Source organism: Pyxicephalus adspersus, chromosome Z (genome assembly GCF_032062135.1).
Source record: "Pyxicephalus adspersus chromosome Z, UCB_Pads_2.0, whole genome shotgun sequence".
NCBI classification, from domain to species: Eukaryota; Metazoa; Chordata; class Amphibia; order Anura; family Pyxicephalidae; genus Pyxicephalus; species Pyxicephalus adspersus.
Window position 1 is genome coordinate 77895162 of NC_092871.1, and position 11694 is coordinate 77906855.

General features: G+C 40.1%; 1 long non-coding RNA gene across 1 annotated transcript; it reads left to right on the forward strand.

Moving 5' to 3' along the window:
* Positions 1-10504: 10504 nt before the first annotated feature.
* Positions 10505-11131, forward strand: LOC140344217 (uncharacterized). The gene is made up of 2 exons (XR_011923515.1): positions 10505-10648; positions 10922-11131. It is a non-coding gene; the product is annotated as an uncharacterized lncRNA (long non-coding RNA).
* The last annotated feature ends 563 nt before the right edge of the window (positions 11132-11694 follow it).

The following is an 11694-nucleotide window of genomic DNA, read 5'->3' on the forward strand; positions in this document are numbered from 1 at the left end:
CCATTCAGCACTAGTGGTGAATGGGGACACATCTCCCCAAGTCTCCCCATTCAAGACTAATGCTGAATTGCTGAGAAACCTCAGTTTCAGAGTAACCTCGGTTAAACGGAGACTACACTCATCTGGAATTGGCCATTTACTGAGGTTCCACTGTATAATCTTGTTTGATTAAACACAAGAGTCTTAGGCCAAAAAGTAAAATATTAGTTTTAGTGGAGTGACTGAACAGATTACGTCACTCCTTGGTGAGAGTTCCATTACATGGCTGTCAGGGTTTACACCACATCCAGACAAACAGCTGGAGCAAGAAAAGATAGCCAGAGGACCTCCTAAATTTCTCTGCAACTCACTAACATACCCCAACCAGAACAAACTGATTTCCCTGTCTCCTTTTATGGCTTTCCGACCTATGTACAAAGTATAGTCCTGTTCACAGTTGTATCCAGTCCTTCTTTTACCATGCCCATCAATCAAATCGCTGATTTTGATAGCTTTGATTGCATGGGTAAATATGGTTTGTGCTAGAAGCAGTAACTGACCATGCTTGATGGATCATTGTGCAGTGTTACTGAAATTTTAGAGGGTTCATGTGGCAGTAAATCAGATTGATTTTTGATTGAGAATCAGCTTAAAAGATTATGATCTGTTGATCAGTTTTAACAATAATAAAAACACATTTTCTTAGTGCAAGAAACTGTTCTACCATATTTTCTGAAAAATTATTTTTAAAGGAAATCTGACTCAAGCTGAATGCTCATTGACTATAAAAGTTTGAATAATCAATATCATAATGTTCAAATGATCAAATTGTTACATGTGTGATCTGCAATAGGTTCTTTCCTGTCCACCTAGGAGAAGCTGATTGCTTTAGAGGAGAAAGACTTTTTATCCAGGAGACCCCTTAAGTAGCGGGCAGTTGCTGGAGAACCTTATTTCGGGAACACCTTGTATTTCTGTAGGCTTGTTGACAGGTGCTCTGCCAAAGAGGATCTGCAGCAGTTACTAAATGTACAGGACCCAATTACTGCTTTATCTGCCATGTTTTCAGAGAACAGACTGACTTGACAAAACAAAATTCCAATTTTTATCCTCCAATTTGCTTTTTACAGTTCTGTCATTCCCATCTGAGCTGGCTTGTTCCATGGCACCGCTGAAAGGGTTCAGACAGATGGGTCCCATAAACACTGCTTTCATAATGAGTTCTGTTTTTTTCAGACACCCTTATTTCTTCTGTGAATACAAGACTTGTTGCTTTATTAACCAATGCTCCCTGCTGTACATGTAGCTGCAGACCCCAACGCCACCTCATCTGTCGGCCATTGCAGAGGTCATGGAAGAGACTGGAGGGGGGTCCTTGTGTTATTTTACCTTCTATGCAAGTGAAATAAAAGGGGAGCTACTAAAAAAGAAAAAAATAAACTCTTCTGAAGTTTTTGGTGTTTTGAAAAAAAAAGTTGTACAGTTGATCTTATTAAAATATATTCTGTACTTCAATTCTGTTGGAAGGTTGTGGATGACTTCAGTTAATAATGTGTTATTTTTCCAAGAAGGAGCTCAACATTTGTATTGCCTGGTACTATAAGAGAGAAATTACTTTGTTAAAAAATGTTTTAAATATAGGTGTATATACTTTGCGAAAAAATACACCTAGGCCAGTTTTATGCAAATAACCCCCATTAAAAAATACCCTAAATAAGCATTTTAAACAAGGCAATGTGGCAGAGACAAATATTAACCAGTTTAGCTACACTGGCTGTGATAATCACACTAAGCAATTCAATAATTTCCTGCAGCAATCCTTTAATAGAAAAAACTTTTTCATTTTTTAGTCTGGTCACAAAATGTCTACTTTTCCTCTACCCTGCTCTGTGGTCAGAGCTAAGCTGCAGCCAGGTCCTGATTTTCTTTGTATGCATTTTATGTGACTAGTTTTTTTTTTAGTGTACACTTTATTTAGCTGTAAATCTGTAGCAAAACTGCAAAGGAAAGATCGGCCTGCAGTGTTGCCAACAGGAACGAGGAAGTCCGTGCTACTGGCAGAATAGTCAGAATTTGAACTTTGTACAGTGCTGCGTAATATGTTGGCGCTATATAAGTACTGTGTAGTAATAATAATAATTTTTTCCCATCTCTTTCATTGGGAGCCTTACAGAGCGAAACAGAAAAATCTTCCTGGTTTACTATATTTTATTGCAAACCTGTCCTCGTGCCTCCATTCAATAATTGCACCACTGTCTGCTCCTGCTTACCCCACCATATGGTAGTAATTGGACCTGCTTTTTTTGCCACTCACCTGAGCACTGATTGAAAAGGTGAGTGTCACATATACCTGATACCTTAAAAACATATTTGGATCTAAAACCAGGCAATAGTGGGGTGACTGGCAGTGCCAGTGTCATACCAGTAGTTTAAAGCCCAACACTAACCAAACATTTTTTGAAAAGGTGTAAGGCATTCTTTGAGTTTTTTTGTAGACGCACCTACCTGAACCGGCTCCTACTCCATGTATCTATCTGTCCTTACCTGCTTTGGTAGGGGGAGTCCATGAAACATTGACTGGGGAACATGTGATTTGTAGTGACACACTTGCATCCACACTCCACATCCAAATTGGACATTTCACTAGGACAGGGGTCTGCAACCTGCGGCTCCAGAGCCTCCTTGTTGTGGCTCCCTTCGGCTGCCGCTGGGAGATCTCTGATGGGGGATCCCCTTCCTCCCAAGACACTGCGGAGGAGGGGGATTCCCTATCCGGTGTTCTAATGAAAAAAAATCTACCAGTGAAATAAATCTACCACGGGACGTGTACAAATGGGTGTGTAAAATGACATCCCCCTCCTTTGAACCCCAATTCCTCTGGAATGGGGAGATGTACAAAACCAAAAATGTAGGTGCAAGTGGGGGACACCTGTGACTAACATCCCCTAAAATTTAATTGTTAGGCTATCATCTGAACATAAAGAACTCTGCCCATCAAAAAAATCTACCGTTACACATTGCTGGAGGCACATGAACCCCAATTTCTCTGGAACAGGAAGGGGGTACAGGTGAACAAAATAGAGGTGCAAGTGGGGGACACTTATGGCTAACACCGCCTACAATTGAATCGCTAAGGCATCGTCAGAAAATAAAGAACTCTGCCCATCAAAATAATCTACCCTGTTACACATTGCTGGAGGCTTCTAGCACCTGAACCCCAATTACTCAAGATTGGGGGGTTCAGGTTAACAAAATTAAAGCTGCAAATGAGGGACACCTGTGGCTAACACCGCCTACAATTGAATCGCTAAGGCATCGTCAGAAAATAAAGAACTCTGCCCATCAAAAAAATCTACCCTGTTAGGTTAGAAGCCTCCAGCTAATGTAACAGGATGATACGTTAGAAGCTGGAGGCTTCTTGGGGCATAGTTCAGTGTTTAATTTATTTCAAAGTAGGCCTACACATGCACACTTGTTGTAACAGGTAAAATTAAAAAAATATTAAAACTTTTAAAAGTTTATAAACTGTGTTATGTTTTGCGGCTCCAGACTATTTTTCTTTAGTGGAAGAGGAGGCAAAATGGCTCTTTTGATAGTAAAGGTTGCTGACCCCTGCACTAGGAGGTTGTGTAAGCTGCCATTGCTGACGTGGTACTGAAACATCATGCTTGCCTAGTTGGTGTTCTGGTCCTCTGCAATTTATACCTTCTGATCGCTGACCCATAATAGGTACACAATTTAGAATTGCCATAAACTGGTCACATATTTCTTTGCATGCAAGTTCAGGGATCAGCTTTGCAACCGGAAATTGGCATTCTTTGCAATCAGCTCGGCAATGGCAACTCCCATCCTCTTTCAGTATATGAGACACCTTAAGCCTATAGAGCTGAACTGTCTGACCTGCACTAAAATGTAAGGTCAACATGTGGCTGCCCCACCCTGTTCACAAAAATGTATTATGGAAATAAAAAGAAAACACACTAAAAGAAAATGCATTAAAATACCTTACCCCAAAATTCACTGTGCTTCCTGTGGTTGATGTTCCTGGACTACACAGAAGGATCCTGGGAAAGCTCCAGATCCAAATTCTTGCAGGAGCACTGTACTCTATATGGCGGGTGTGTTCTCTGGAATTCTCCCAAGATGTCACCTTGTCTATACAAGCTTGCTGGAAGCCTGAGAGCATGGTAAGCTTTGTTTATGATTTACTTTGAAAAAGTTTTTTTTTTCCATTTTTCATTGATTTGTCAGCAATGGGGTAGGGTGCAGTCACATGAACCTTCCATTTGTGCAAAGTCTGCTTTACTGGATATGATACTGTCCACACAAGGAGTGCATTGTTTTTAACAAATTGGTCGCTTTATTGTATTAAGACACTGTAATTGCACCAAACTATTAACAGCAGTGTGACTAATCTACAAATCTGCTGCAAAATATCAGCTATAGAGTAAAGCCCTGTACAGAATTTAGATTCCTGTTGCTGGAAATGATTTTTTGTGATTTTGTACAGTGACAGGACAACGAATGAGCACTGTACACAGAGTGTTGTTCTGTTGGAGGGGCTAGGATGAGTGGGTGATACCCCACTGTGTCATCCTGATTAGGAAAGTACAACTGTGCTTTCTGCACTCCACTATCATTCTCATTGATTGACCCACCAAGACACACTGATGAAAAATGTCTGTGGACTTCTGTACACACACTAGATTAGCACATGTTTTAGAATGAATGAGCCCCTTTTTGGCACTTTGTCATAACTGAATTGCTCCCTGAGGTGCTTCTCCCACTCCTAGCCCCGGGGTCAAATTTAGTTACTTTCATTACCTCTATTTATAAAAAAAAACAAAATCAATTTAGTGTTTGAAAGGCATCATTATTTGTGCCTTTGCTTGTTCTCTAAACAAATAAAAGTACCACCAGGGGTTCAGCTAGTGCATTATCTTTACAAGAATTCTTTTTTTTATTGGCTATAAAATTGAAGCGCACCCTGGGATTTGGTAGAGATATCTGTGCTTCTCCAAAATAAGAAGAGGTAAACCTCCATAACTGATGGGGAAAGCAATGACAGAGCTGCGTCCTTTGGGCTGTGTTGTCACAGATCAGTATGAAACGTGCTTTAGTGAAGGTGCTGCAATGCAGTGGTGTGTCTTGTGTGCGATCCCTATGGTGCATTATACACAGAGGAGGTGCCCCAGCTGCAGGAATATCAATCCCTAATGCATGGGCTGACACACCGTATTCTCTAGAGCTGCCAGGGGAGGGTTACCCATATCGAGAGACGTCACAATAATTAAACACATCAGAAGCTGTATACTTCTCTTCAGTCTCCTAATGCCATTTCATACTATTAGGGAAAAAATAAGAAGTTCTATTATTGGGAATTTATCAGAACTCTAAAATGCTTTACAGAATGCAAAGTACTGTTCAGTTACATCTCTCAAAGGAGATTACAATCTAATTTTCCATTAAAACGCATTTATACACACAGGATGGGCTCGGTAGATCCTGGTAGTTCTGACTGGCCCATGACACTCCCATTCTCAGCTTAAACCCTTACAAGATATAAAGCCTGACAATGCTGGCCTGCCCTTCTGATAATGCTAGGTGTCTGGCTGCAATACCTTGGGTGGCAGTTCTTTTGGTTACTGACATGGAGCAGGCATAGATACTATTCCTGACTTTAAAGTCCAGTTGTTCCATCACCCCAACAAACCATGTTTTCCCACCACTGATATGTTCATCTGTTGGAACTATGGTCCTGATTTATTAAAACTTTCCAAGGTTGGAGAGGATACACTTTCATGGGTGAAGCTGGGTGCTCCGGAAAACCTAGAATGGTTCAGAATTGAAAACCTTTGCTAACAAATAGCTGATGATGGCTTATGTGTCTAATCCATGTGTCAGATCTGTATCAATCTTTGTTGGAGCCCACACAAAGTTAATGACCTTCTACCCAAGGCCAGTGTAAGTGGTGCAATCTAGGCAATTATTATTAATATTATTATTATTAATAATAAACTGGATTTATATAGCGCCAACTTATTACGCAGTGCTGTACATTAAATAGGCAATGTCTGGGACTTTGCCACCACTAAGAATTTAAAGTGTACCTAAACTAAACATGTTTTTACTTTACAAGGGTGGACAACCCTTCCAATAAAGTAAATAGTAAAGTAAAGTAAGCCTCCCAGGATATCTATCATGCATCCCAGGAGGCTCTGGCTGCTCCTTCTGCGGATTCCCCAATCTCCGGCATGCACAGAATGGACATTTTTCCACCAGGAAAAAGAGATGCCAATCTTACACATGCGCATTACCCAATCTCCAGCATGCACAGAATGGACATTTTTCCACCAGGGGGAAAGAGATGCTAATCTCACACATGCGCATTCCCCAATCTCCGGCATGCGCAGAATGGACATTTTTCCACCAAGGGCAAAGCGATGTCGAACCTCACCCGATCTCTCAACTGCACAGTGTGAGATCAGATGGTGGTGCAAGAAGACCAGAAGAGAAGGCAGAAGATGGCGGTGCTGGGACAAAGAGGAATCCCAGGAACACCCCAGGAAATCCCCAGCGCTATCGAGAGATCTGTGAGATTAAAGGTAAGTGTAATTTTTTTCTTTTTAGTTTACTTCCACTTTACTTAACAGAATGGCATGGGGTGCAGGGAGAGGGAATGCTGTGTATTTGGGGCACCCAATAAATATTTGCCCAGGGCTCCATCCAGCATAGACATGGGTGCAAAGGTGCCACTATGTGAGGGCACTGGATCCTCCTCTGCCAACAGGGTCCCCAAATCAGTTCTGCAGAAGAGCCACAGTTGGCCGGGGCCACCACTTGCCCCCATATTTGCTACTACTGTCCCTGTTCTCACACACATTATATATAGTTTGGATCTGATGACTGTCCAGCACATCATCCTGGTGGGGTGACCTGTCAAAAGCACTTGTGACCTAAAGTGCAACTAAAGCCCTGCCTGGAATGCGGATAGGCAAGTCACAAGGATTCAGTTTTGTTTTAAGCAACCTCTCTTGGTAATTACTCCAGCTTCCTGATTGGACAATGAAGGAGAATCAGCACAGCACATATCTGACATCATCAATCCCAGATCCAATACCTAACTACTCAACAATCCTACATCGGTTACAAGCTACAAAGACATGGATTTCCATCAATTAACCCCCTCATTTCAACTTAATTAAAAAAAACTTTTGTTACTGTGAAAACAATTATTTAGCAATTTTCATTGACTGCTTTGTTGTTTTAAATACACAAATCGCTTATCCTCTGAGCCAAAAAATAAAATCAAATTATGCAGAAATTATTAAGTAAATAAGCAGTCCTGAATAGAATTTCCAACCCACCCAGTTGTTCTTTTCCATGCATTGCAAATGGACAAAAGGGTTCAAGATGATGAAAAATGAACCACATCTGTTATTGGTTCCTCAAGAGGTCAGACTGATTCCGCTAAATACCATTTGGTTGGTTTTAAGTGCTTCGAGTTTTGTACCTCAGGACTATTTGCTGTACAAACTTTTACACAGCCAGTAATGTCAGTCCTATAAAAAGTAATTTATTTCCAGAGGAAAAGCGAAGCGTTTCTCTAAAGATTGTTGTGATTTTATGGTTGTGTTTGTTTTATAGTTTAGTATTACATCAGTGACAACTGAAAACAAACGCTTGTTAGTGGTAGACTGAGATTTATTTGTTTTATACCGTTTCAGCCAGCCTCCTCCTCCTAATCTAACTTCTTATTACCAAGCAACAGTGTTGTTATGATGCATGGAAAGCGTGCAGCAAACATTAGCTGGGATTCCTATCCTCCCCACCCATAGCTTGAGAATTTAGGAGAACCCATACAGACAGCAATCTAATGGCTACTCTCAGGCCATCTTCCTTACTAGGTGAACCGACGAGACAGGCTCAGTAAAATGTGTGATTGCACATTTTACTGACTTGTTTTAGAATCTTCATTTATTTGCATTGCCTATGAAGTAAAGTGTGCTAGCCATGCATGAATTTACTTAGATTGATATTCAATTTGGTCAACTTGTATTTTATAAATGCCAATAACTGTAATACCAGGCATCATTGCACAGCCCAATAGGAATAAAGTATATGTGTGCATGCTTCAAATCCTAATCAAATGGAAATTATACATAAACCAGGTTTCATACAATTATTCATCTAATGATAAACTAAGGTTTATTTTTTTAACTAATGGCCTTACATATAAAGTAAGCTTTCCAAAGGTAAGCAGGCCCGGCTGTGAGAGCTGCAGCTGCCCCTCCTTCACTGGGTAATCATAGAACACCTTGTATATTATAAATGGGCAGGGGAAGTAGGGGCAATGGTGCAGCCATGCATGTGTGATTAAAAGAGATAAAACTATTGATTCTCCTGTAGTAATAGGTGACACTGGTTCTGCACATCATTCATTCCTGAAGTTTTGCCCTATTCATAAATATATTCATTATTATTGCGGCATAACAGGTACTTCTTAAGCAAACAGGGAATAAAGGGGTTGAGGAATCAACTTTCCCCTATTATGTTTCACACAACCCTTAATGTCTATCCGAGTTAAAAACTGTCTGAAAATGCCATCCTCTTTTAATAAATTACTGTAGGGCAGCACAGATAATAAGCAGTAAAAGAATCCTCAGTGAACCAAAATGACACAAACCATCTCTGGCCATTAAAGGGTTTTGCTGGCATGTTGCGAGTTATACTGCAAAGACCTAACGAGGCTCTGTCACTATGGATTAGTCTGTCTGCTTTATACACTCCATTAATCACGAACCCTATATCATGCTGTATATTTCCAGAAAAAAATGCCTTCCTGGTTTTCCTGCCCTCCCTTACTCCAGCTCTATCCTTACACCTTTATTATTCTATGTTAATAGTCTGCAGGCATTGATGTCTATGCAAGAGGTCTGATGGGGACTGGCTGGCACAAGCCTGTCTGCTGTGGTGAATTAGAAGATCCCTGCACCCAAAGACATAGGTGGGCAGACAATGCAGACAGTTATGTCTGTACCATAATGTCATATGTAGGTCAATGCCTAAAGCAGGAGTATTTAGAAGCAGCCTTTTGTAAACGTACAGCCTTGAGTATGTTTTCTATTCTTTTTCCTCTCATTCTTCATAAAGGAGAAAATATTTTCCATCTCCCTGGACACATATGGAATGTACATGTGCAATACTATCCATGCTGCCTTCTTAGACATCTGTGCAGCCTTGCCAACCATTTCAGTATTTCCTATTACTTAGAAAGTTTTTTGTCTATGACATTAGGTGATTTCTAGAGCTACAGGTCAGTTTTTTTAGTTTCAATATGTTTTGAGATCTCTGTTTTTGAGAGCTGACACTGGTGGAATATTTAAGACATATAGGAAGCCAGGGGACATCGCTTATCACAGAATTTTGCCATGCACCGTACCATAGGGGGATTCCTAAATAATTACACTGTACACACACACACACCAGTATTCTTATTGGATTACTCTGTCCCGCTTATTTTATTGTTTCTGGGTCTCCATTTCAAAGTTGCAAACTCTTTGTTCTATTGACCATTACCCTCAGGTCAAAGGTTGAGTAGCCTACCATAAATCTTGACATTTGGTGGACCAAACCTATTATCAAACACGACTTGCCAGACACAATTTGCACCAAATATGTCTTCTACAGAAATACATCACTCACAGCAATACACAAATGTGTACTTTCATAGTTTTTTTAAAAAATGCTTTGTTAAAAATTATTGCATGAAAATCATTTGCCCCATGTTTACCTGCATGCTTTTGATATGTCATCAAGTAAAGCAAGTGTGAAAAGTACTGGACACAGGCACATTTGTTGTTACCCCTAGAAAAGATCATGAATAATTGGATTGGAGTGATTTTTCAAACTAGCTGTCTTCATTATTTAGTATCAAACATGTCTCCAGTTGTACAATCAGTCGTTCTTGCTTTCTAAACTGAGAAACATACTTGTGCTGCTGTTTGGTATCATTGTGTGACCCACACTAAACATGGACCAGAGAAAGAAAAGGAAAGAAATGTCTGAGGCGATCAGAAATAAAATCGCCAGGGAGCTTGATGTCACTATAAGAAGTTAAAGACTCATGGTACTGTGGCCAACAGTAAAATCAACTTTAGAATGGGCACAAGGTTAGTGAGAATGGTAGACTAAAAACTGAGGACAGCTTCCAAAAATGTAAAGAGTGAACTGCAAGGTTCAGTGTTTTTGTACCATTGATAAGTTTTTTTTAAATAATTTGGGGTTCATTGGAAGAAGACCCACTGTTGAAAGAATAAATCCCCTAATAAATCCATAAATATAAAACCACAATGCTTCTGTGAAAATAGCCTTTGGACAGATTATTTCAAATTGGATCTTTTTTTTTTCCACTGGCATGTTTCATCAGTTCTATGTCAACAGACCAACAAATTAAGCTTCTACAGAAATGAACATCATACTTACAATGAAACATTTATTATGTTTATGGGCGGAGGCTGGTTTGCTGTGTTTGACATAGGGTGCTCTGAGTCTGTGCATGGAACAATGAGCACAAAACTATCAGAACATTCTGGATTGAATCTTACTGCCCAGTGTCATGAAGCTCTGTCTCATTTGCAAGCAAATTTCAGGCAACCACTGTACATATGTCAGATTCTTCCCTGAGTCAAGCACGACTGTTTGGCTGCGTACACACGTTCAGTAATTGTTGTTGGATAGGATCTTTCACGATCCTTGGTGCATGAAGGAGCGCTGTACATACAGCACCGGTCTGCTCTATGGAGGGGGGAGAACGACAGAGCAGCACCCCGCTACTCTCCCTTGTGCCATGACGGATCCATGAATGATGAGTGCTGTACACATGTCATATTCTCATCCCATATCAGCCTCGAGGCGATTATCATCTGACGTGTGTACGTAGCCTTAGTATCAGGCAAGGATCGTCGGACATGTGTACAAAGGCTAACTCTGCTACATAACTGGAGGACCCACAACTAGGTGCATAAAAATCATTTTTCAAGGTACTATACATTTTCCAATAAACAGAACACTAGATGATATCATGCTTGCTAAATTGAGTTGTAATAAATACCTTATAAATGATTTAATAAAAAAAAAACAATTAAAAAAATGTGATTTCATTGTTGGTTTCCGGACCACGCAGTAACTAATTTCCAAAGCTCAGGACAGCTGTTGAAAAAGAAAACGAACCATCAGAAATAATTTGGCTTTAACCTTAAAGAGTATGAGCTTTGGAAAGCAGACCTAGTGACCCGTTGATCCATCCATCACACAGAAATCTTCAATAATACACTTACACCTGCTGGAATAAAAACCGCTGCCTGGCTCCGTCTTATTGGTTTCCTTATCTCCAATGAATATTGTTTTACCTCCATGCAATGAAAATTAATTTTGTTTTTTCACTGCGATGTTATCTCACGGTAAACAATACTATATGTGCTTGCTGGCTTATGTTAAACAGCTGATGGTAAAAAAGCCAACTCAGAGAACACCCCTAACAAGAGCGCACCTATGATGCACTGGTGAATTTTGCACTAACATGCTAAATTTAGAGAGAAACTTCTGTGTTGTCCTTAGAAGTGAACATTCCGTAGACTAACGAAGCCATTTTTCTGTCATAGGTCGGTATCTTTCTGTCTCCTAAGGTGTAATTCCTGATTTGAGCAGAATAAA